This window comes from Heloderma suspectum, chromosome 5 (assembly GCF_057233095.1).
Source record: "Heloderma suspectum isolate Gila_16-S chromosome 5, 16-S_ref, whole genome shotgun sequence".
NCBI lineage: Eukaryota > Metazoa > Chordata > Lepidosauria > Squamata > Helodermatidae > Heloderma > Heloderma suspectum.
Window position 1 is genome coordinate 2,992,087 of NC_139462.1, and position 24,715 is coordinate 3,016,801.

At 45.1% G+C, this 24,715-nt stretch overlaps 1 protein-coding gene and 1 long non-coding RNA gene across 22 annotated transcripts in view; one reads left to right on the plus strand and one right to left on the minus strand.

Annotated features, from left to right (window-relative positions):
• EXOC6B (exocyst complex component 6B) overlaps positions 1-24,715 on the plus strand; it is a 400,399-nt gene that overhangs the window by 145,871 nt on the left and 229,813 nt on the right. The gene's annotated exons all lie outside the window — the stretch shown is intronic.
• The window catches only part of LOC146343514 (uncharacterized), a 71,366-nt gene that overhangs the window by 30,772 nt on the left and 15,879 nt on the right, over positions 1-24,715 (minus strand). For 3 of the 11 annotated variants that reach the window (XR_014791922.1, XR_014791923.1, XR_014791924.1), the window contains exon 2: positions 1-22,316. This exon is cut by the window's left edge. This is a non-coding gene — a long non-coding RNA (uncharacterized LOC146343514). The remainder of the gene's footprint in view (positions 22,317-24,715) is intronic. The other 8 variants (XR_014791930.1, XR_014791931.1, XR_014791921.1 and 5 more) reach the window with 8 other exon arrangements.

A 24,715-nucleotide genomic window follows, 5' to 3' on the forward strand; every position in this document is an offset into this window, starting at 1 on the left:
CTGAAGAACCACAGTTTCAGCTAAGCAATCTGTAATCCTCTTCTGCTAAGTTCGTGTGTTGCCACTTTCTGTTCTAGGGTGCTAAAGGGCTACACCAGAAGTGAGGGGAAAGGGACATCAAGGAAGACCATGGGATTGGGGTGGGAGAAGACAGGCTGTCACTTTGCGCACTAGATGTGCTGTGCCACCGGTACGGATCTTGCTAGTCTCTTGGGTGGTGGACATGCAGGTGCTGGCCATGCTGAATCGGCACACCCAAACCCTGAGAAGCCTCCACTTAGGAGCACCTTGGAAATCTGCAGCTGAGGAGTCCATTGTTTTCTTACTTGAAATTGGGGCAGGGTGGCCTCAAGCTAGGGTGCGGTACTCCATAGGTTAGGTTCCCCATTATGGCGCAGAATTGTACTTCAGGCAATGGGGAATTTTTAAAAACGAGACTTCTTCTTTAAGTTAATTCCAAGAAAAGGGTCAGGATGTCCCTCTTGTGTATCTCATTTGCCTATCACTTCTCTGCATCCTTCTGAGGAGGGATTGTGGAAATGCGGGTCATGAAGGCTCTGGATTGATGACTCCTTGGAAGATAACAAAAATAGGCGGACCTTCCGCTGGCTTGTCTTTCTGTGTTGGCCTTTGCCCTAGAAGGCACAACCAGGCAAATACATGATTTGGGTTGAGTGATAACAAAAGAACATAGTGTGAATCCCTTACACAGTATGCCTCAAATTTAGGCAGGGGAGAAGAAGCTGTTAAATCGACAAACTTGAAGAGCAACTCATTCTTCTGAATCGGAAGGCAAAACTATCTTTGGCCACTCTCAGAGTAAGCTAGACTTCTTATCTAAACCATGTATAAATAAACCTTGGCTTCAGAGCCAGCGTAGTCAGTGAAGCTGTCAATGGATATATCCTCTTGTGAGTTTGATCCTTACAAGCAATGCATTCTGGAAGCCAAAAGTTAAACAGACTTTCTGTGATAATTCAAGCCTGTGTCTTAGGCCTTTTGAGCAGCTTTTGTCAGCTCCATTCAAAATCAGTGCTTACTCTTCCTCAACATCCCTCAAATTGCACAAAACAGTTGTGGATGAAAGGCAGAGGCAAAATTGGTAATCATCACTGCACTGAAGAGTGTTGCTCCTTGGAAGGAGTTTGAAACATCATAAACCTTGGTTTAACATGAGACTCAAGAGAGCCTCTGAACAATGAAAGCCAGGACTTTGAAACACTTCAGAGTGGAATTGCAGTATTTTTTTGCCTGTTACCTCAATAAGGGAACGATCCCATGGCTCCTAGACAGTGGCCATAGGACAGTTCGGATTCCCATTCCAGGTCGGAGACAGCACTCCAACCTAAGAGTGGGCATTGGAGCTCCCTTCCCCTCTCAGCCAGTGTGGAAAGAACTGCACTGGCTGCCTCTCTGAGGTTGGGAGCACAACCTCGGAGAGGGGGGAAAGGAGGCGCTTCAATGGGAGGGGAGGAGACTGGAGAGGCCAGGATATGATCTATCCTGAGGACTCTCCAGCCTCCTTCCTTCCTCCTCTGAGTCGCTTTTGCTAGATGAGCAAAAAAGCCCATGTAGCAAAAATGCAGGGCAGGAGGACAGGGACGTGAAGATAGCTTCCGCCACTCCTCCTGCCCAGCATAGGATGACCGTAAGCCTCCAACTTTGGAGGTTTATGATAATCGCAATAGGACTGCACCCTACAGGACTTGATTTGGTATCTTGCAGTTACCTGTCAACAGCATCATACCCTTGAAGGTGCTATAGGGGCTCTTGAATTAGCAATAGCATGTACTTGGTTATCCTGGTCCCTAACTGAGCCCATACCTTGAGGAAGAGAATGGAATGTGGGGAGTCAACTGTGGCCAGTGGGATGACATCTTCAGATGAGTTGTTCTCTTTTTGTGTTAAGCACTGTAGATTGTAACCTCTTCCTAAAGGTGGTCAAAGAGCAGTTGTCAGTGGAAAAGTTGAACTCCTTGTTGTGTGCATTGGAAGACGTGATCCATATTAAGTTCTGAGGAACAAAAAGTGGTGTATTAACTTGCTTAAAGAGGTGGAGGGAGGGAAGAAATTATACCGCAATGATGGCAATTATCAGACGTTGGATAGTATTTACTAGAGTTCTCACCCTTCAAAAAGACCTCCAACTCTCCCACCAAGCTCCATATTCTGCAAGATATACCAATGATATTTTTTCCTTTGGCAGGTGTGTGACTGTTAGAAAAAGTGCTTTATTTCAGAACATTCTTGATGCATCCAGTAACTTTCCTAGCTCCATAGAGCCTCCATAGGAAGGACATACTCTTCATTCTTGCCAAAAGCACCCCCCCCCATTTTTGCTGCCAGGATCCCCAGCTCTTCAATTGTCCACAGAAGATATGTAGCTTCTGATTTCAAGCTGTACTGTTGGAGGCTGTCTTTCATTTAGAGGGTGTGCATTGATGTGTTTGGCCTGGCAATTAGTTGCTCGCCTGGCTAGTTGTCTTTTCCTTGAAAATAACCTCTCCGTTCGTGCCCCAGACGTCCTTTGAACTGCATATGGAGAAGAACAGGGGAAAGCTTTCTGTTCACTTTCTGGAACACAGCAAAACCCACACAAGGAGTTTCTCTCCCATTTTGGAGTTTTCCGTTTCAGAGGGATTCATCATCAGTGAGGAATTGTGGCAGTCCTGCGTCCATGCTGTTTGATTCTTGCTACACTGCAGGGCTCTGAGACTGGCAAGTGACAAGTATGGAGTGTGGGCACATGTGAGGTTCAAATCTGGCCGTGCTCTCGCTGGGGCAAGGAACTTGGTGTTGACATGCGCTAAGCTTTTAGTTTGCAAATGCTTATTCTTCCCAAGTAGATCTCTTGTTTTTGAAGATGCATTCTGTGCCTCCCATGCTCTCTAGAGCTGACAGGCATGGAGGTGGTAGCAAATGCTGAGACATTTTAAAAGAACACTTATAAACGGCCTCTTAGGGGAGTCATGACCCCTTGACCTTGTTGATTTGGAGGAGGGAGGCTGTCTCCAAGTGCGCCTTCACTACAGCTGCAATGCAGCACGTTTAATTAATACTGGAACAATTAGCTTGACAAGTAAATCAAACTCGATTTGAACAATAACATTTTCCCAGACATTGTGTGGTGGCCAGATGTAAATGCAAACTATTTTGTAAGGGCTTGGCTTTCCCCACACTGCTGAGGTTACTTGCGGGTAAGTGGTTGTTTGCCTTTGAGCAGGCTGGAAATTGGGGCTGTGGAGATGCCTGGGGCTGTTCGTCTTGGGGAAACCTTGGGGCTCTTTTAAACGTTTTTTCAGCTTGCAAGTGGTGGCAACCATCAAAGAATACAGAATACCAGGGTACTCTGTGTTGTACTCTCACTGAACACAGGTCTTAAAAAGAAAACACTGGCAAGGAGTCTGTGCAGAACTGTGTGTGTATATACACACACACACATATATCCTGCCATCAGTGATGACTGAAGTGGTCTTTGCAGGGTAGGAACAGCTAGCAATACTGGGCCACATCCCTTCATGGTTCAAACCAAAGTACCATCAGGACTGTGAATCTGCAGCAGGTCCTTAGCCTGGGACTTTAGGGACATTGGGCAGGGATTCAGTCTATGCATTGCCACAAGGGTCTGGCCACAGGGATCATGAGATGACCTGACAGTCCTTCAAGAACTATCTGGAATGCCTCACCAGCCAGAGCAGATCACATAACAATACCGAGCCCTTTATATAAGAGCTTCCAGATCAAGTCTGCTGCTTTGGACCGAGCCACAAAGGGACCCATCTCGTTCCTGCCTTGCTGCCCCATAGAACCTCCACTTAGTTGCCCTGCTTATGTGGCAGGAGCTGTGTTTGATAAGAACCTGGCTCACCCAGGGCTCACTGGGTCTTCCTGCAATTCCTTAACTTGGCCAGAGCTCAGTGGGGTTACCTAGCATGAATACTTACCAAAGCCCCAGGTATGGTGATGGTGGGGGAATTCCTCTTCTTTCTCTGGGATGCTGGCATTTTAAAACCTTCTGGCACAGGTGCTAATACAGCAGAAAACATATGATGAAAATCTCACTGTATGTATATAACTTGCAGCAGCCCGAGGTTCCTGGTGAGAAAACCTAGTTGGTTAGATTAGCTGATCTTTTATGGCAGCTCCTAGCCAAGGTCTCAATAGTGCTTCATGTAGCTCTGGCATGCCCTTGGGCAAAAGAGCAAAACCCGCAGTGGGTCCCTATGTTGTGCAACGATTTCATCAAAGTATATCAGACTCTCTACGTTGCTTAAGACTTCACTGAAGAGCCGGGGATAGGATTGCCTCTAGAAACTAATGAGTAACCAGTATCGGCCCACCCCAGTGATACTGACAGCTGAAGCTTCTGATGTGCCTTTGAGGGCAAGCCCGGCATGGTTCCATTGATGTGCATTCGGGAACTGTGGTGGTCAGGACTGGGTGCAGCAAGTACAGGAGGCAGGTAATGGCCCATCCCACCATTAAGTACCACTCTTCTGTGCCATCCCCATGGCAGCATTTTATAAGTATGTGGACTGCTGTCCCTATCCCAAGGAGTGCTTTTTTTGTTACACAAATGGGTCAGAATCAGAATACAGGGCGTACAAGATATTCCAGATCCTCCCTGATGCCCCACAGACTCTCCAGTTGGCACCGCTTGTGTCCTACAAAGCAGACCTGCGTAGCAGTAGCTCCGCCCTCTTTCTTGAACAGGAAGTGTGTCTGGTCTGGTTCAAATAAAGAATGGAAAGTACAGAACATTCCGTTTAGGTTGCGAAATGAAGGCAAAGTTCTTTTTATTATTTTCCTCTGGGTTTAATATGGGATTTTAACAAGGCTTAGAACAGTGGAGGTATTGCAGGGGACACTGCTTAATACTTGCTAATATTTTTCTGCTCCTTAGAAATAATTCTAAAGCGTTCAGACCTTCAAGGGAACAGCTGTCCTCCCTCCCCTCCCGCCAACCGCTTTCTGCAAAACATTTTTGCATATTGAAAGACAGTAAGGCAAACCTAAAATAATCCCTGGAGTTTTTAGGTAAAATGGTTACTAGCAAGGTTCTGCCGTCTTATATGTACATATAAGCCAGCATAAACTGGTTCATTCTCCTTCACCATACCTGTGTCCCTTTTGCCCAGTTTTGTCTGCTCTGACTGGCAATAGCTCTCCAGGGACTCAGGAAGATGTCTTTCACTTCACCTGCTACTGATCCTTTTTAACTGGAGCTGCCAGAGTACATCCTTTTATCATGTAAAACATTCTTGACTTGCACCTGTTTGAGCTGCTGTGAAATGGCTAAATCCTGTAACTGATTTTTGAAAGCCAGCAAATGTTTTAAAATGCTCCCTGTCCCCTATTAGTGGATCCCACATCCCTCATTCCACATCAAGGGCTGTTGTCTGGTTCTGTAATAACTCCCATTTTGAGGTTTTCAGCATTCAGTCCAGCTGAAGCGCTACAGACTAGGAAGGCAATGGGGGGTGGGGGGAGGCTCCTTCAGTTACTAGAGAACCTTGGTGGGATGGGTGGGGGTGACATGGGATTGTGTGGGTAAGAAGCATCTCTTTCACTCCCCTCCATCTCAAATGCACTTAATCGAACTTTTTCATTTTTCTTGTAGCTTGGTGGATGCAGGAAAGGAAGTGGGATCTACAAAGTCTCTTTGGGCAAAACCTGTGCTTTGTGTCAGGCTCCCGTTTTTCTGGCTGAGAATATTTTGCTTCAAGTGTTATGCCTTTCTAAAGCTTTAGATAAACACAACAGAGTGCAAATGCCACTATCACCCTTTTTCTCTGAGCAGTTCTTTACATGTAAGAAGCCAGGGCTGAAAACCCATGCAAGGTTTGTCATGTCGTTGCTCAGCCTTCCGAGATGGATGAAAGGACCAGTGAGTCCCTGGCCCCCCATAGGACATTGTGAAGCAGGCCTCTGGAAGCCAGCAATATTTGTGAAAGGAAACTAGCCCATGACTTGAAATGTTTTGGCGTCGTCAAATGGTCCTGTTAATTAAGCACGTGTGGAGGGGACCAGCCACTTGTGCCCATGACGGCTGCTCCCTTGCTGGGAGGAGAAGCCTGCCTCACAGGGCACCAGAGCACAGCAGGAGCTGAGCCAGTTTGTACTGGAGTGAAGATAGGGCTGGGAAGGAGCAACTGGGGACAAGTAGAAGGAGGCTGCTGGTGTTGGTTCAGCCATTGTTCCTGCCAGACTATAGATCAGCAGATGATGTTTCAGTGGATAAAATGTCCCTTCTGTAGCCTGTCCGATATAGCAGTGGATGGTTCATCTTCATTAGTTAGATTTGGCAAAGGACCTGCAGTTCATGAAGCATTGCTAGTCAATCCCCTGCTTGGAATGGCATAACGTACCTTTTAAAAAGCAGGCTGTGCCTACCATGGTGAAAAGGCACAGTGATACCGAGCAACTTCTCCTGTATGCACCCCCTCTTGTGCTCCATTCAGTGTCTGAGGCCCTGCTCCATGGGCCTCCTACCAACTGAAGTTCAGTGGGTGTCCACAGGGACTAGATACTTGTCAGTTGTGGCACCATCGGTATAGAGTGTCCCCCCCGAGAGGCCCGTCTGGCTTCAACACATCCAGCCTGCCAGCATTTTTTCCAAGCACCACTGCAGTCCCCAGGCAAAAGGTCTTCCCTGATCAGCAGCTGATTGGACACAAGCCCTTGCCCCTGCCCTGGTGCCGAGAGAGCTGAGGAGGGGCGTATGTGCACGTGCGTGCATGTAGCTGGCATGATGTGGCTCCCGGCATCCTGGCCTGGGGCCAAATGTTCCCCATACCTGACTTAGTGCTTTGGGATGTCAGATAAAACCCTGGTCCTTCGGGGTCACATAGATCTCCTGTTTTCCTGCTCTTCTCTGGGATTCTTCCCCATTTTGTTGACTTACTGGTCCTTGAGTTTTGGCTGAAGTGATTCCCCCCCCCCCCCCCCGCTGTGGTGTATCTTTTAATTATGTAGCTTGATGTTTCTTACTAGCTGCTTTGAGTTACTTGTAAGATAAAGTCGGTGATATATTTTTAAAAATAAACTTAAGACTTAAGCCTCAATGAGGATAACATCCCAACTTACGGGGCTCCTAGAGAATTCGGCTGTGGGAGACACAGGACACATGTTACAGGCCTGCTATTGACAGCTGTTTGATCAGGGGCAGATCAGCCGAGGGGCGGCTTCTGTGGGCTGGCATTTTTGCCAGAAGCCTGTCTTTGAGTTCTACAGCCCCTTTCTCTAGAGGGAAGAGCCTGGAACCTGGGTGTTACATCGTCAGCCGGCAGGCCCCAGAAGAGTCCGCTCTACATACCTCCACATATTCCTGTTAAAACTGTGCTGTTGTGCAGATTTTAATCATAAGCCACCTCAGAAGTCTGTCTAGGTTGAAAAGCTGGGTATAAATGTAATAATAGAGTAGGTGTGTCACAGTTTTGCTGTTAAGTGATCTGGGCTATTGAGCTGTATTTCTGGACTACAACTATTTATGAGCCATCTCTGTGTGTACTGAGTGCAGAGCATTGTATATTGCCTCTAGATCATTCTCTGTCTTCCCCAGGCAAAAAGGAAAGGATAGAAGAAGTGCCAGTTGCTGCATTCTGTCTCAGTCTAGGGTGACGGAGTTGTGGGAAACAGGACTGGGTTGTGCAAAGGAGGGGCTGGGACCAAGTACCTAGGGCCTGGCTGAGCTCTCAGTGCTTCCTGCTGCTAAGTCCTGTAGGGCCAAGTTAAAATGGGTATAATTTGAGGCCACCCGGGGCAAAGTTTAGCTTAGACCCACACGGTGCACCCCTGGCCCCAGGAGAAAGTAAAATTGCTGCGCCAGAGAGCCATGTTATGACGGGAGCTAAACGCAGCCACCGCCCCTGACCTGGAGTGGGCTGTCTGCCTCCAACAAAGGAAGCCTGTGTGTGTGCGGATGGCAGGCTGGCCCTCTGTACAGAATGTGCCTGCCACAACGGTGGGCGTTCTGTTAGTGTTCGTAAAATGCTCAGGATGGTAAAGTAGCAAGTGTCTGAATGGGTGAATTGGTCTGCCCTGAATTGTCCAGATAAACATAAACTCTGGCTATGACAGAGACGAACTGTCTGGATTGCACCTTAGATTGGTTGGTTACAGCAAGTCTTAATTTAAGAGCCAGTGTGGTGTAGTGGCTAGAGTGCTAGACTGGGAGTTGGGAGATCCGGGTTCTAGTCCCCACTCGGCCATGGAAGCTCACTGGGTGACTTTGGGCCAGTCACAGACTCTCAGCCCAACTCACCTCACAGGGTTGTTGTTGTGAGGATAAAATGGAGAGGAGGAGGAGTATGTACACCGCCTTGAGTTCCTTGGAGGAAAAAAGGCGGGATATAAATGTAATAAATAAATAAATAAATAAATAAATAATTATTGTTATCGTTGTGTAACAGTTTGTGTTTATAGAATGTTTCTTATATCTGCCCAAAGTACTCTGCATGAATTCTCAGCAATCCTTCAAACTGCCTGGTAAAGTTAGGCCAGCATTATTATGTCCATGTTACAGATTTGAGCTGGGTTTGAGGCTCTGTTTAGGTGTGTGTAACTTCCTTGAGGGTCTCTTCAGATGACCCTTTGCCTCTGCAGATCTGTCCATGGGAGCTTTGGGAGTGGCTGTGGGGCTTGTGATTCTTCCTCTTTTCCTCTAATGCTGTGGCGAAGGAAGGACAGGTCTTGCCTTTACTTGGATGTGGGATCTCCCTGGCCCCACAGGAAAAGCTACTAGACCAAAACACGCATGAGTCCAAGTAGATGCCAGCCTGGCTAAACAGCAGAGTCAAGGGAGCTGTCAGTAACAAAGAGAATTTTCTTGAAGTGCAAACTTCAAAATAAATAAATAAAAACAAACTCTAGAAATGTAAATTTTCAGTAAGGTGGACCAAAAGGGAATTTGAGGAACAAATTGCTGAAGATAGAAAAAGCAAACAAAAATGATTGAAATACACCAGAAGCAGGAAACCAGCCAGAGCCAGTGTGACTCTTAAGATAACAGATGTGAAAGGAATACTGAAAAAGGCAGGGAAATCTCGATCTTTCCCCCATGGATTGGCCCTGGCTTTTTCTGTAGCATATCAAGGTATTAACATGTCTGAAAACACACAAGGGAACCATAGTTGCCCTCCAGACATTACAGTATAGGTGTGCTCAATCTGCAGAGAAGATGCCCTGAGATGGAGGGCAGGATGACCCCCCCCCACACACCTTGGTTGTCATGTCATGCAACAAATCTTGCTAAGCAGTGTTACCTAGTTCTTCTCTTCTCATTTACTTTCTCTGATCCCCATTTAATGGGGGAGAATTTATATTTTTAGTTTTCATCAAGCTCTGATCACATCTCCAGGATAACACTGGCAGTGGAAACTATTATTTGCTTGTTGTATGAGGGCTGGCATAGTAAGAAAGAGGGGGCTACTGGAGAATCAGAAAGAGTTTAGTGAAACTTTGAAGGATGGCCAAAATTCAAAGGGAGTTTCTTTTGAAGACATAGAAAATTATAGCTCTGGCATAAACCACAATAAAACCCATTGGAAATGATTTCTTATCAGGAATGCTGACCAAATGTGAGCCACAGGTCAGGCGGCTGTGGCCAGAGAGGTTGCTCTCTGGAAGGCAGCCTCAGCTCAGATGTTCCTGCAATCCGGGCCACATGGGCTGGTTGATGACATTTCCGTGTCTTTGGAATGTGGAGGTAATAGCCGCTGCTTTCTTGGCTCATACTTGGGTTTGGAAAGAAATCCTCATTCCAGATGTTGCATTGAGCAGTGGCTGTGCGAAGCTGGGAGTGTTCCCTGAACTGAATAAACGGCTGCTAGGACAATAATGGGGTGTGGGGAATAAAAGCTGGTGTTCATTTGTGAGCTGCCTGAGGAGGCACACTTTGTATACAGACAATTATGTAAAAGAGTTGATTGAAGCTTTGAACTTCCAGTCGTTGTGGTCATGTTTCTGGAAACTATTCTGCTCTGTGATTGCAGGTATGGGGAGGAGGGACACTTAGAATTCTTAATACTGAGGTGGAATCTTCCCTTCTGTGAGAGCTGAAAGACGTTCAGTGTGACCTTCTCTTTGGAGAGCCAGTTCTTCCTGCTAGCTCTCCAGAGACCTGCAGGAAAATCTGTAGATTCTTCTGTAACTCTCCAGTCTTATTGCCTTCTCCTGCCAACCTGTGGCAGCTGAAACATTGCTGTGCATTGCTGCAGTTACTGTGGCATCCTTAACCCTCACAAGCAACTAGATTGCAAACTAGCTTGTTTGACCAGTTTGCTAGCTTAGTGGATTGTGGGAATGTTGTGGGTGTAATTTATCTTGATTTTTGCAAATTATTTGCCCAAGTTCCCTCTGATATTTTGGCCAGTGAACTGCCTGGGAAGAGAACTTGCAGCTATAATGCAAAGGTCACTGATAGTGTGGGCTCATTGCCCTGTGGAAGTGAAAAAGATACATTTGATGGTAAGAATTATAAGGGAACTTAAAAAAACAAAAACCAACCCAGCAAATATTTATTTTTATTTAGGAAATATTTAGAAATAGTTATTTCTAGAATATTGTGTACCGTTCAGGTGTTTCTGCCTTTTAAAAGGATCTATTTATACACAAGGGACAAAAAAGGGACAACTTAAGTTACAAGGGCGTTAGAGCAACTTTATTACAAAGAAAGGCATAAGCAATTAGGAATTCTTAGCTTAGTAAAAATATTATTGTGGGAGGTCATGATAACAATTTATCAAGCTTCTGATAATGGCTTGACTACAAAAAACACATGCACAGGGCATCTGGCTTGAAGGGCACATGCGTGAGAAATCACTGATTTCAATATAAAATCCAAGCAGTCAGCAAGAAAGCATTGGTGCCCTGCTTGAATGTGCCAAACAAAGATGGAAACGATGTCACTGTCGGTGCCCCTATGGTTTCCCCTGGCCATATCAAGGCTGGCCCTGAAAGAGAATCTATAACGTGATGGTAGTATTCCATTGGCAGCTTTTGATAGAGAGTAATTTAGTCCACTAGATGTTCCAGCACAGCTGAGACAGTAAGAAATTCCAAGAATCTTTTTCCTTTCATTTTTTCTCCCTTCTTTTCTTTTGTTGAAATTTTATAATAAAAAATTAGTCATTAAACAAACAAAAAAAAAATCCCAGGATTTGTTTTCTGGCTCTGATTAAACTTGTTGTGTGGCCTTAAGAATATAATCAAATTCTACTTCTGCTTTGCCTTGGCTGTATATAGACGACATATAGTTAATGTTTGTAAAGCCGTTTTAAAGCTGAGCTGTGTTAGGCACGGCCTCACTTAAATATTCTCATTTCCATTAGAGACAAAGTTGGTTTGTGACTGGGAATGTCTCAGTTCTATATTGATGATTTTTCTTGAATGTTGGCCATTGCTGTGATATTTTCCCATACCAATTTCTATTTTCTTCTGGATAGAGTAAAATACTTAATTTTGACACTAGAACATTCCTAAGTCATTAAACTTGCAATGTTACAAGAAAATGAACTGAGGCCTGATTCGGCTGAGGATAACTTGTGATTTCAGGGCAGGAGAAAATTGAACATGGTCAGCATTGGTTGCTTCAGGTGTGTGCCCTTGGTTGGGTTTGGCCTGTGCGTGCTCTTGTTCCATTGTTTTCTTCTAGCTGATGCAGCTGGCCTCCATTATTTCCCCTTCTCCTTCTTTCTCCCTCTAGTGGCTTGCAGCTTGTGTAAATATCTTCCGTTTGGAAGGAGAACAAGCAAGTAAACACCTTCCTTTTTGTATAGACCAACATTCAGCCATTTTAGTTTCCAGAAAACTTAACCCAGTCCTCCCATGGGCTGTAAACGTAGGAAATGCAAGTGGCTGCGGGAGTGGTTACTACTGAGGTTGGCAAGTGGGCTGAATAGTGAATTGAGCTTAGGCTTCCATTAACCTCTTTTGGGAATTCCTTTGGGATTTTCATGATGGTTTCAACTTGTACTGATTGTGTGTATTTAAGTTTTTCTGCATGCATTGTATCCTGTGGCTGCAGATTGATTTGGTATGGTCCATAAACCATGTATTGAAGACGAAGGAATTTGCGCCAGCCTTTGGAGCATTAGATTTCCCTCTTGGGGCTGCAAGAAAGTCTAGAGTGTTAGGAGAGGAACCAATTTACGTTGCTTGTGAAATATAGGCTGAACTTCAGTTCAGGTTTCTCTCTACAGTTCAGATTTGCTTACCCTGCATTAATTGGCCATGCTGCCAATAGGAGCATAGGGCTAGCGGTACACCCTCATATCGGCTTGCTACTCATTGACTGAGGCTGTTCTTTGTGGTAGGTGATCCATGATTGTGAACTAGTAGTTGTGGTTAGCTTTCTACGTGTTTGAATTCACATAGGTCATCATGATCCTATGAAGGTGGCTTGCAATCTCATTTAAGTCCATGACTTGGCTGAGACTGTGAGGGCATCTGGGGGCCCTTCCTGATGTGGAAAACAGGTTTCTAGAGTATCAAGTGTTGAGCAGCTTTTGTGTCAGGTATACAGTTAAAACTGTATCAGGCAAGTCCTTCGGAAATATTTGTGCAAGGATCAAGAAGGGGACTGATGGTTTGCTTTTCATAAAAAGGTATTGGGGATTTTATGGGGTCAGGTGAATTATAATATATCTGTCTCTTATTTTATTCTTACCATAGCCTGGGGAGGTAGATTAGAATGAGACTTGTCCAAAGTTACCTCGTGGATATTATGGCTAGGTGAGAGTTGAATTGGAACATGGGGCTCCCCCTTGCAACCTCCTCTGCATTGATCCACATAGGCTGTTGTGATTCCATTGTTTCTCTGTTAAAGTGGGAAGTTCCTTGGAGTGAAGGAGCAAAACAGCTCAGTTTCCTGGGTTAGAGAAAGGATAGACTTAATGTTGAGCTGAGGAAATGCATTTTACCTCTGCAAGGTAGATGGCTGGTGTCTTGCCAATTATTATTATCTGGAGCCCTCTGAAACCATAGCTTCCTGGGGATGAGTTTGGATGATAGGTCAATTACTGTCTGGTGTTTGTGTGCGGCAGCTCAGAATATGCAGAGTTTTAGAATTAGTTGGAAAGATCCTCTGGTAATTGCTATAGTCAGGTTTCCTAGACTATCGTTACTAAAACTGTGCATGTGGGGTCTTGCTTCGTCCCATCCTGCTGTTCTAGAGGTGATCACCTGTTCATGGTGGCTGCTTGCACCGCCGTCCTAGCTGCTGTTTCCTGATGAAAGCGTGCATGGACAGTGTGGTCATAAGGTAACACAATGGTTGGATTTGGGGTACTGACAGTCCCTGCAAGCAACAGAGAAAGGTGCAGAAGGCAGTGGTGATGGGAAGGGAGGAGTAGACTTTGTGTGGCCTGCTGGGGCCCTGCGGAGGAACAGGGTCTGAGCTAATCTCAGTCACTCTTAAGGTGTGTGTGGGGGGGCAGATTACACTGCAGCATTGGTTCTTCCCATTCTTCTTCATGGTCTCTGTGCATCACACATATGGGCTCTGAGTCTGTCCAGAGCCTCATTCAGGAAAAACATCTATAGCTGAGGAATATTTCTGGCGGGAACCCTCCCCCACTGTCACACTGCGCATGTCTGAGTGGGTTCCCACCTATCTCCTCAGTTCCTTTTCGACTGCTGTTGCGGTTGCCTCTTTGGGAATGCTGTCTGCAAACTTCTGTGAAATTTTTAGGCGGAGGTCTTTTTCATCTTCTGCTTTTTCTTATTCTTGTTCTTCTTCTTCTCTTGTTCTGTCTAAAAAAAAAGTAGTTAGTATAGTTATTTGTCATTTTCCTTCTTTGATGTATGGCACTGAAGGCGCCCTTCAGAAAGTATGTCCACTGCGGCGGTAAACTCCCCCCATCTGATGGACACTCGTTGTGCCTCCTTTGCCTCAGGGAGTCTCATGTTGTAGCGACAAGCCATCATTGTCAGTCTTTCTCTAAAAAATTGCTTGGACTGATTAAAGCGATTTTGTGGAAAAGGGCATTGGAAGCAGTGGATACCTGAAAATCTCAGCCTCAGTTCGGTGCCTCCATGCAAGTCAAGATGCATGTTGTACCGCAGCTTCACCTCCTCAATCAACATCTGAGGTGGGGCAGACAGACCCCTCCTACACTGGGTTGTTGTTGGCTTTCTCGGTGACTCATCCGTGGCCCTAGGGCTCCATGTGGCGAACTATCAGGCCATGAGGTTGCAATATCAGCTCTTTTTAAGGGAAAAGATGGATCCTATGTGTACCTACCTATTAGATAAACAGAGAGAGTTGGCCAGGATGTTTCAAGCGGAAGCAGTTGAACTTTCCCGTCAACAAATTACTACAGTGTGTCATCGGGCCAACTGTAATGCTAAATCCATGATAGGCTCTGTGGCTCTATGGCGCCATGCATGGCTTCGTTCAGTTGAACTAACACCAGATGCCCGGTCTAGAATTGGAGACTTACCCTTTGATCAGAAGGGCTTATTTAATTCTAAAATGGATGACCAGATGGACTCTGTCCAAAAAGCAAGAACGACGGCAAAGAGGATTTGCATAGGACAGCCCCAACAGCAACGATCTTACCAACCAAGGCATTGGTTTCAGCATCGGCCATACTTTCAGAGGCAATCTGCGGATCGTGCCCCTCAGTACCAGTAGCAGCAACAGAGGAAGCAGTTCTCTTCCTCCAGGTTTTGTCAGTCTTGAGCTAAGACCGACTCTACTTCGAAGTGGTGTCTTTGACTCAAACATTTCAAATACCTCCCTGCTTCTGCCCACTTTAATTGCTAGAAACCGTCTTTCTCTTTACCTACCAGCATGGCAGGCAATCACATCAGATGCTTGGGTGCTGGCAATCATTCTATGGGGATACAAAATAGAATTTGATGCCCCCCCTCCCATCAGAATTGTCAGAATAACTCCTCCATCAGAACCGTTACATCTTGAGACAGAGGTGCTTCTTTGAGAGGGAGCCATCGAGCGTGTCTCCTCGACTCAGACACACAGGAGTTTCTTCTCTCAGTACTTTACAGTTCCCAAAAGGGATGGAGGGCTGCATTCAGTTTTAGATCTAAGACTCTTGCATGAGTTTATCACCCCCAAAAGACTCCGAATGACTACGCTTGCAACAATCCTCTCCCTCCTTTGGAAAAGCATCTGGTTCACGGCGATGGATCTCAAGGATGCGTATTTCCATATCGGTAGAGAGGAAGAGTATCAAAGATACCTGTGTTTTGCAATTGGACCCGACATGTTCCAGTTTCGTGTGCTACCCTTTGGGCTAGCAGCAGCATCACAGGTGTTCACAAAATGTATGTCGGTAGTCTGTGCTCACCTCTGTGTCAAGGGCATAGGGATCTACCCTTATTTGGACAACTGGCTCCTTGTAGCTCCCTCCAAGGAGTTTCTGGATTGTGCCATTGTAGTTGTTTTGAATCTTCTCAATGCTCTGGGCCTCTGCCTCAACAAAGAGAAGTCAACTTTATTTCCCACTCAGGTTATCAGTTTAATCGGAGTGGAATTGGACTCGAGGACAGGTTGCACGTATCTCCCTCGAAAACGCTTGGACCAGTTAATCACCTTAGCAACTAATCTTTATCAGCAATGGCAAGTGTCGGCTCGCACCATACAGCGCCTCTTAGGTCACATGGCCACAAGTGTGTCAGTGGTGGAGTGGGCATGCTTGAGAATGAGACCATTGCAGAACTGGTTTATCCGAGTTTTTCCCGACAACAACTATGCTCATCAAACCTGACTCTGAATATTGGACCGCATTGCCTGTTCTCTTCACTGGTGGATGGACCCAAACAATCTCAGTCAAGGCATACTGTTTGTTCAGCTGTCTCCATCTCGAGTGCTCACCACGGATGCTTCTCTCCGTTGGGGAGCTCATTGTGGACAGTTACGAATTCAAGGCCATTGATTGAGAGCAGAAAGACAGGCTCACATCAATTTTCTAGAATTGCGGGCAGTGTGGAAAGCTTTACAGGCTTTTGTCACCTATCTGCAGGACAGACACATTCAAATTCTTACAGACAACACCTCTGTTCTTTGGCACCTAAACAAGCAGGGAGGTGCTCATTCATCCAAGCTGGTGGGACTCAGTCTCAAAATTTACTATTGGGTTGTCCTGAGAGACATCTGCTTGACTGCGATTCATATTGCCTTAGTGGACAACACTCTGGCAGACTCCCTCAGTTGGACTTACCGAGCATCCCACAAATGGGAACTGTCTTCTCGCATCCTATGTTATCTATTTCGATGGTGGGGGCAGCCAGCGGCAGACCTGTTTGCCAGCCCGTCGAACGTGATTTGCATAATGTTCTGCTCAAGGGTGGGATTGGGCCATTCGTCATTGGGAGACACCTTTCTCCTGCAGTGGAGCGCTGCACTATTCTGTCTTTTTCTAACATCAGAACTGTTTGAGCCTATGGCTACTATTGACCTACACCTACGGTCATGGAAGGTGGCCTCTTTAGTGGCTATCATGTCTTCTTAAAGAGCATGTGAATTGTGTGCCCTCCACATCGATGTTCCTTTTACAGTTTTTCACAAGGACAAGGTTGTCTTTCAACCAGATTTCACCTTTCTTCCTAAAGTCGTTTCTGAATTTCATCTCAATGAACCTATTGTGCTTCCAGCCTTCTTCCAAATGCTGTCTTCAGATCTGGAGAAATGTCTCCATAATCTGGACGTTTGAAGGGCATTGTTGTTGTTGTTCAGTCCTTAAGTTGTGTCCGACTCTTCGTGACCCCATGGACCATAGCACGCCAGGCCTTCCTGTCCTCCGCTCTCTCCCGGAGTGTGCTCAAGTTCATATTCATTGCATTGGTGATGCTATCTAGCCATCTCATCCTCTGCCGCCCCCTTCTCCTTTTGCCTTCCATCTTTCCCAGCATCAGGGTCTTTTCCAGTGAGTTTGAAGGGCATTAGCTTTCTACAAAGCTGGAACTGAGTCATTTCGAAAATCACAAAGATTATTCCTCTACTATGCAGGTCCAAAAAAGGGGTTGCCTGTGTCATCACAGAGAATGGCTGCCTCGATAGTTCAGACCATTACACTGGTGTACCAACTCCGTGGGCAGGAGCCTTTTCATCAAATCCAAGTGCATTCGACTTGGGCTATGGCTATGTTGACAGCCTTTGGGAGAGGGGTGGCTCTGACGGACCTTTGTAAAGCTGCAACATGGTCTACCCCATTGACCTTTGGGAAGCATTATAAGCTGGACGTGCACGTGCTCGATCGGACTGGAAGAACAGTGCTGTCTTCTGTGTTCCAATAGGACACCTACCTTCCTCCAGTAAGTTGGCTTGGTAATCGCCCATATGTGAGATGCACAGAGACCACGAAGAAGAAAGACAGGTTACTTACCTGTAACTGTAGTTCTTCAAGTGGTCATCTGTGCATTCACACAACCCACCCACCGTCCCCTCTTCGGTGCTAATACCTTATGATGTTGATAACGAGGAATCCTCGGTTCCAAGACTAATTTTTTTCTTGAGGTCTCAAGGAATTGAGGAGATAGGCGGGAACCCACTCAGACATGTAGAGTGGGACGGTGGGGGAGGGTTCCCACCAAAAATGTTCCTCAGCTATAGAAGTTTTTCCCGAATGGGGCTCTGCACAGGCACAGAGCCCATATGTGTGAACGCACGGATGACCCTAAGGAGTGGCTCCTCTTTGCTCCCATGAATGCTTTTTCTATGGTTATTTTGAGACTTGAACAGCTTCCACCATTGCTGCTTTAAAGGCAAAGTGGGAGTGTAGGTGAGTGCGTATGTACCACAGCAGCTTGCTACAGTGAGGGTTCCCCTGCAGCCCAAATGGAGCCCTGCTGCCATCCAGTCACAGCTGGCTTTGGCTGCATGCTGTCTTCGGAGGTTGGTTGGGGTCTTGTATACCAGCTTGGCCACTAGTTGACCTTCAGAGCTGGGTGGAAATGATTGTCTCTAAAAATGTCAGGATGAGCTTTTTCCTCCATCTGTAGATGGTTAATTACAAGTTCACACAAGATATTGTCAGAGGGCATCTGGATTTGGTTCATCAGAAACAGAAGTAAATGTTGAGAACATATTTTTCTACATCCAGTTTCACTTGTTGTGGATATTTGGCATACTTTGCAACCCACATCTTTGGGCTTTCGATTAGGGTTCCTGGCCCAAGAGTCCTGTGACCACTTTGGGGGTTCTTTTGGTTTAAGTGCCCTGAAATAGTAGAGACTTTTCCTTGTGCAAAACTTAAAAGTGCTCATTTTTTTTCAAATTGTAACCATATTTTTCATTAAAATCAGTTGGAGCCCCAATAAACAATTGATGATGAAAATTTTCCCAATGCTTGCCACGGTGTTTTTTCTATGTATTTTTTTAATTGTTTGAAGAAGAAAAATTTCAAAATACACATCTTGGCTTAAATTAAGAAAAAAAATCTGATCTAGTAAATCAGAAAAATGTACATATATTTAGCCCTTTATTACAATATAATTAAAACCTACTGTGTGTGTAAGTGCAAGAATATCTCTGCAGGGGTGTCTAAATTCTTCTGCATTACGATTTATCTTGAGAACTTCTGTTTCTGATTTGTTTGAGTTCCCTGTTGGGAAAACAGCTCAAGGGGCGAGGCCAGTGTGGTGGGTACACTTTTCTACTTGTGTGTGCTGTTTGTATGCATGTTTGTTCACTGATATAGAATGAGCGTGGGCAGTGTGTGATGCACACCTTATCATGGGGTGATCTGCCTTAGTACATGGCTTGGCCTAGGAGCCTCATGCTCTGAGAGAGGAATTTGGCACTTGAAACAAACCCCTCCATTGCTGGGAACGAAGGTGCTGGAGCCCTGTGGCTTGAGCCTTGTGAATGATGTGCTTCGCGCAGCGTTGGAGGAGGTTTTGGCCTTCCCTTTCCCATTACTGTATTCTGCAGGCAACTTTTAAAAACTGTGTGTGTGTGTGTGTGTGTGCGCTTGGAAGGATAAAATATGCTCTTCCAGAGGCACAAATGCTGCCGCCAAATGTCTCCATTGCACCTTACTGCTTGGTAATGGTGCCTCTGGCCTTGTATGATGCTTGTTGGGTGGTGAGGGGGCCAGGTGGAGCTGATTTTATTCCATTAAGCTTCTGTCTTTGCTGTTGAATTGTTGTGACCTGCTGTTAGGTTCCATGTGGGTGGAAAGGTGGGTTATAATACATTGGCTGATTTGAAGTGAACATGGCATGTGTATCCCACTTTTGAAAGGACCAGGGCCCTGTAGTTTGAGTGTGTGTGTATGTGTGGAGGCATCTGCCTTCTCTTTCCCTTACCTGTTGAGCTCTGGCATGGAGGCAGCCACTTGCTTGGTGGGGGGCTCCAATGTAATGTTTTCATCCACTGGTATCATGTTGCATTGGAATTGGGTCTCCATGTGGACTCCCCTCCCGCACCTGAAAGGATTAATGATCAGAGTGCTTCCATTCCTGTGTGTGGAGCTTTTTTGAACAACCTGTGGAGTCCTTTCTATGTCACTCTTGTCACCTGGCAGCTGCTTTTCCATGAGTGATTCTCACATGGCTGTGCGACATGCCAATGCTATGGTCGAAATTGGCACCACCAGCCCTTGCCCGCGTGGCTGGATCCTTTAAACACTCCCTCAGCTGCCCAGGAGCTTCTCAAGGAAAAGCAGCTTCCACCCAGGTAGGGCAACATTCAAAGGGCCTTTGCATGGGAGGACAGAGGGCACAATCTGGCGGAAGGTCTCCTGCGCATATCCCATCAACATGAATGGGAGATATGCAAGGGCATGGTAGGTGCTCTCTCGCAGCTCCCATTCATGCCAATGGGGCTAGTGCAGGAGATCTTCCTGCTGGATCAAGCATGGCCCTTGTGACATGTATGCTTCACAGAAATCATTCCCTTTACTGCTTGGAGGGAGAAGGGTGGGAAGAGGCTACAGTTGCCTCAAAGCAGCTTTTCAGCAGCCCAGAGATTCTAAACTAAGTGGAGTGTTCCGAAGAAACAAGCGGTCATGTTGACCTCAGTGTTTTATGTTCTCATTCCACAATTGACAATATCCGTCCACCTCATGTTGTCTCTGATGGATGCACATATATTTCTATAATGATGCAACAGCCCATGTTGCCCCCTTTGATGAAGATCCCACATGCAGATGAGACCATGTCATGAGAAGGGATCTTTTCTTGAATCACCCAGAGATATTCGCTGGAATTTGGCCTAGTGTTAAAGCCTGGGTTGATGGGATGTTCTGTGGTGAATAGAAGGCCTTGTGGTGATTGGGTGTTTTGTTTTTTTAAAGAAGAAGGTGAGATTAACTGTGAACGCTGCTTTGACCTACTCTACGGGCTGGTGACCTGAGAACAATCTTAAATGTTGCTGAGGGAATCCCATTCTTGATAAAGGAAATACTTAAGAGTTAACATTTTTCTCTGTACTTCTACAGGGCACCAAATCACCTCTTCTCATCTCTTCACAGGCTAAACATGGAGCTTCTCTGGGCAGGCTTCATGAAATTGGAGTGCTCTTGTTCATTTAGAGAGATGGAGTGGCTATTTAACTAGCCCTCAGCAATCATACCAAATTCTTCCTGAGCTGGTGGTGGGTGCATGATGGGGGTGAGGGTGTTTACACATTAGTAATTTGTTATATTATTATTATTCTCCTCACTTCACCGCTGTTGTACTTGGCACAGTACAAACATAGAAATTAAGATGGGAGACAAGTGGCTGTAGAACAGCTAAACAGAAAAAAATAGGATTTAAGGAAGATATTTGAAAATGGCATTTTAGGTGGTTTTGCTGCTGTGATCGGAAGGGAGGATGAAGCTCTGAGTAGGTCCTGATATAGTGAGGACGTGAAATTGGAGGTTATCTAGCTTGTCCCATTGTATAGTAGTTACTCCTCTAGAGATGAAACAGAGCTGGTGATCATCCCATCTGTTAGCTTCAAGACATCCTGTAAGAGCTGCCTGTATACACTGAATAACACTCCCAGTAGTCTTGTCACTCAAGCAACTGTGAGCTGCCACATACAATATTTATGTAAAGATAATCTGCAAACTCTTACTTGGGAGATGGATAGTGCTGCAGTAGTGTGCATTTACCTGTGTGCAAAATTCTTGACTATAGCCACTGCCACAAATTCTGGATCAAAGTGGAAAATTTCTTCCATCAGCGCCACCTTGAGAAATTACTCTTTTCCAGTGGATCAGTTCAGCAGCAGGCAATTGTACTGGGCCCTCCTGTACTTCCTGGCTGCCCAGCAATGTTGAGTTCAGCACTTGCATTTGAGATTTACACCTAGGCACCATGTGTATCATTCACTGGGAGGAAATCCAGAGAGGCAAGAACCACTAGCACAAGTGAGGTTTATGGCTCATAAATTAAAATTGGAAAGATGGAGAGGTTTGACTTGTGGTACTTCCAGAGTTATGTTTTTGTCATTACTACATCTATAATATGTAGGTCTCTTTATTTGTTTCCATAAAATTAACCAGTAAGCTTAAAATGAAGAGAGAGACAGAGACAGAGAGAGAATAATAGGAACCAGGCAAAGTCTGCTGAAAACTGTACTTGATGAATATAGTCTGTGGCGTTGCTCTTCCAATCATGTTTTATAGCTGAGAGCCACATGCAAGATGGTTATAAAAGTTTTACTAGACAGAAGTAGCAAGGCTAATTTTCAAACGGCAATTTCTGAAGGAGATGTTTGCTTTGGCATTTTATATGCAACTGCTAGTTCTGCAGTCTTTCAGTGCAAGTTAGCACCCGGATGCCTTGAGAGATGCCTTACTTTAAAAGTAAGAGAGGTCTAATACACCTTTGCTAAGCACCTTGAAATCGTGGAACGAATTTGTTCGTTAGAATGGAAGGCAGTAACAAGTGCTGGCAGTTTGGTTTGTAGTTCATGAAGTGGCTGGCATTTTAAAGGGTGCATTGAAACATGGGACCTCTGGAAGGATGTGGCATAATGTGTCAACCTCTGGGTAGAAAACAGAACTATGTAAGCAGCTACCCTTTATAAGGGTGTGTGGAATGGGGTTTATGCATGCTGTTGGGAAATTAGAGCCTGGCTATTGTGACATCCTCTAATGTACAGGTGTGTGTCATAGAATCTTCAAAAAAGCTGGTAGGACAACAAACCATCAACTCCCATCTCCTCCTCTCCCCCATACCTGTGTCAGCCCCTACTGATCCATGCTGTGAACAATCGGGACCTCTGAGTGCCACAAGAGCTCAGGACGAGCAGCATTTCTCTGCCCAACGGTGTCTGCAGGAAAATGCAGAAAGGATGTTTTCTAGGTTCAGATTTTCAAATGAAACATTTTGTGGCCGAGTAAACACTTCCATTATATCTAAAAAGAAAGAAAAATGCACACATTTGGAGCAATATTTGTTTCAGCGTTGATTTTAAACTTGACCTGTTTAAATTTGACCTGTTTACATTGAACATAGAGAGTCAATATTGAGTGTTCTAAAATGTGAAGTCCACCGTTTTCAGACTTAGGGAATGTTTTGTTGTTGGTTTTGACCCATCTGCAGTTGGCTTTTACCAGCAACAAAAAAGCTCAAACTTACTTGGAAGTTGGAACTTGTTTTGCCTGCCTGCCTGCTTTCAGATTCTTGTTTGCCTTGGAGGCCAGTGGTCTTGACAAACCAGTGTCTAAATGTTTTATTTAAAATCTAAGCCACCAAAGAACTTCAGAAATCTGGTTATCTTCATATTTTTAGGATTTTTCTCCTAGAAAGATTGCCCTGAGGCATGACCTGTCCTATGCTGTAAAAGGGACAAGCCAAAAAAAGCCCTCCCCGTGTTGTGCGGAATGGCCGGTGTGGCTTGCTGGCAGCTCCCTAAAGAGCCAGTGCATTCTGGCAGCCATCCACTCTGCTTTCAAGGTGTGTGTGAGTGTGTGGATGCATTTGTATTTGTATTGCATCTGTTGCAGGCCATGGACAAAGGGAATGGGGAGGCCTACAAGATGTGGGCTAGAATAATACAGCCGATCCTGGCTTAAGTTTAGTTTCCTTCAGTGTTAGAAGTCGTCATTTATTTTTTGGACTCTACTAGGTTTCCATCAAGCCACAGAACGGGAGCAAGGGTGGAAATTGGTATGTTTGTTGCTTCCATGTGTTTGAGAAGGAAAGTGACTAACCTTTCAATTATCCTGGAATGGTGGAGGAAGAGGGAGTGCCTTTGAAGCAATTCTTTATGATTGTGAATAAAGAATCAAAACCCTATACGGTTCCAGCCCAGCCTATCTCAAGGAGCACCTCCAGCAACACCAGACAGGCCGCTCAACAAGGTCAGCCTCGGATGGCCTTCTGTCTGTCTCATCAACCAGGACAGCTAGGCTGGTGAGGATGAGGGCGAGGGCCTTCTCTGGTGGCCCCCACTCTGTGGAACTCCCTCCCTCGGGAACTCCGCCATGCCCCCTCTTTAATGAGCTTCCGACATGCATTGAAAACTTGGTTGTTCAGGCAGGCATTTGGGGTGGTTTAGGGTATTTTTAGAATATGATGTTTTAATGTTTAATTTTAGTGTTTTAGATTGTTGTACTGCTGTACATTGCCCAGAGTGGCCGGGTGACTGGCCAGATGGGCAATCAAGAAATTTAATAAATAAATTAATAAAATAAACAAGATGCCTATGTTTGAAGATTTCTGTGCCTCGCAGCTCTGCAAAAATATGCAATCTACATGCTGCTTCTTGACGGCAGAACAGGCAGTGTTAAGAGAAACCACACGGGTTGGCCTTAACCATCTAAAAATATAGCTTAGAGACTGAGTAGCACTATATAATGATGATAGCTGGAGATTTGGATCACTTAATATAGATTTTATGTGCATATTCTGGAACTATGATAAAATGTAAAACATTCACTGGAGATTGCAATTTATGAAATGACAAGTATACAAAGAGAACCTTCAACCTTTTTGTCAGGTTATTTTAAAAAATTGTTGACAAAGATGATACGGAATTGATAATGAATTTCCTCACTTTATTTCTGTTGGGAAAAGAATATCCTTCCACCTTCCAAAGGATGGCTCCATCAGATATAAGACCTTGCCATTTGATCTCATAGGTCACAAAATCGACATATTTTAAGGTTTGATAAGGGCTAAATATCTAGCAACCATTTTATACAACATGGGTCTTGATAATATTTTGGGGAGATGAGTTTTCTGATGAAGTTTGAACTAAAGAAAAAAAACACTGAGCTGCCTTGAGCCACGTTCAGTGAGCTTTGCGAATTGCTGTGTACGTGAAAAAGATCCTAATAATAATACCAATGAAGCTAACTTTGAAAACAAGATGCATGACTCACATCTCACCACATCTGTGTTGTTCTCACAGTTCAGCATAATTGACCCCCCCATGCTGTTGTCCTTCTGTGATATCCTGTCCTATGTACTGAATGGGGAGCATGGGGTGTTTTTAATATTGCCTTCTGAACATAAGATAATAGAACTATACAGCCATTCTTGAAATAGGGATGTGTGCTTTTTCTTTGTAGGAGAACAATGTGTTTTCCTCCATAGGCTTTCCATGGCAAAGAGAGAGAGAAGGAAGCATCTCCCAGGCAGGTGTTAAAACATCCTCATGAGCAGAGTGTTCTCCACATAATTGTTCACTGAATCACTAGCTTTAAAACTGGAGATTCCAGGGTAATGAAATGAGCCCAAAGGTTCACTGTTGGGCTAATCTGTCCCAGATGTAAGCAGCCTTCTAGCACAGATAATCTGAAACCTGGAG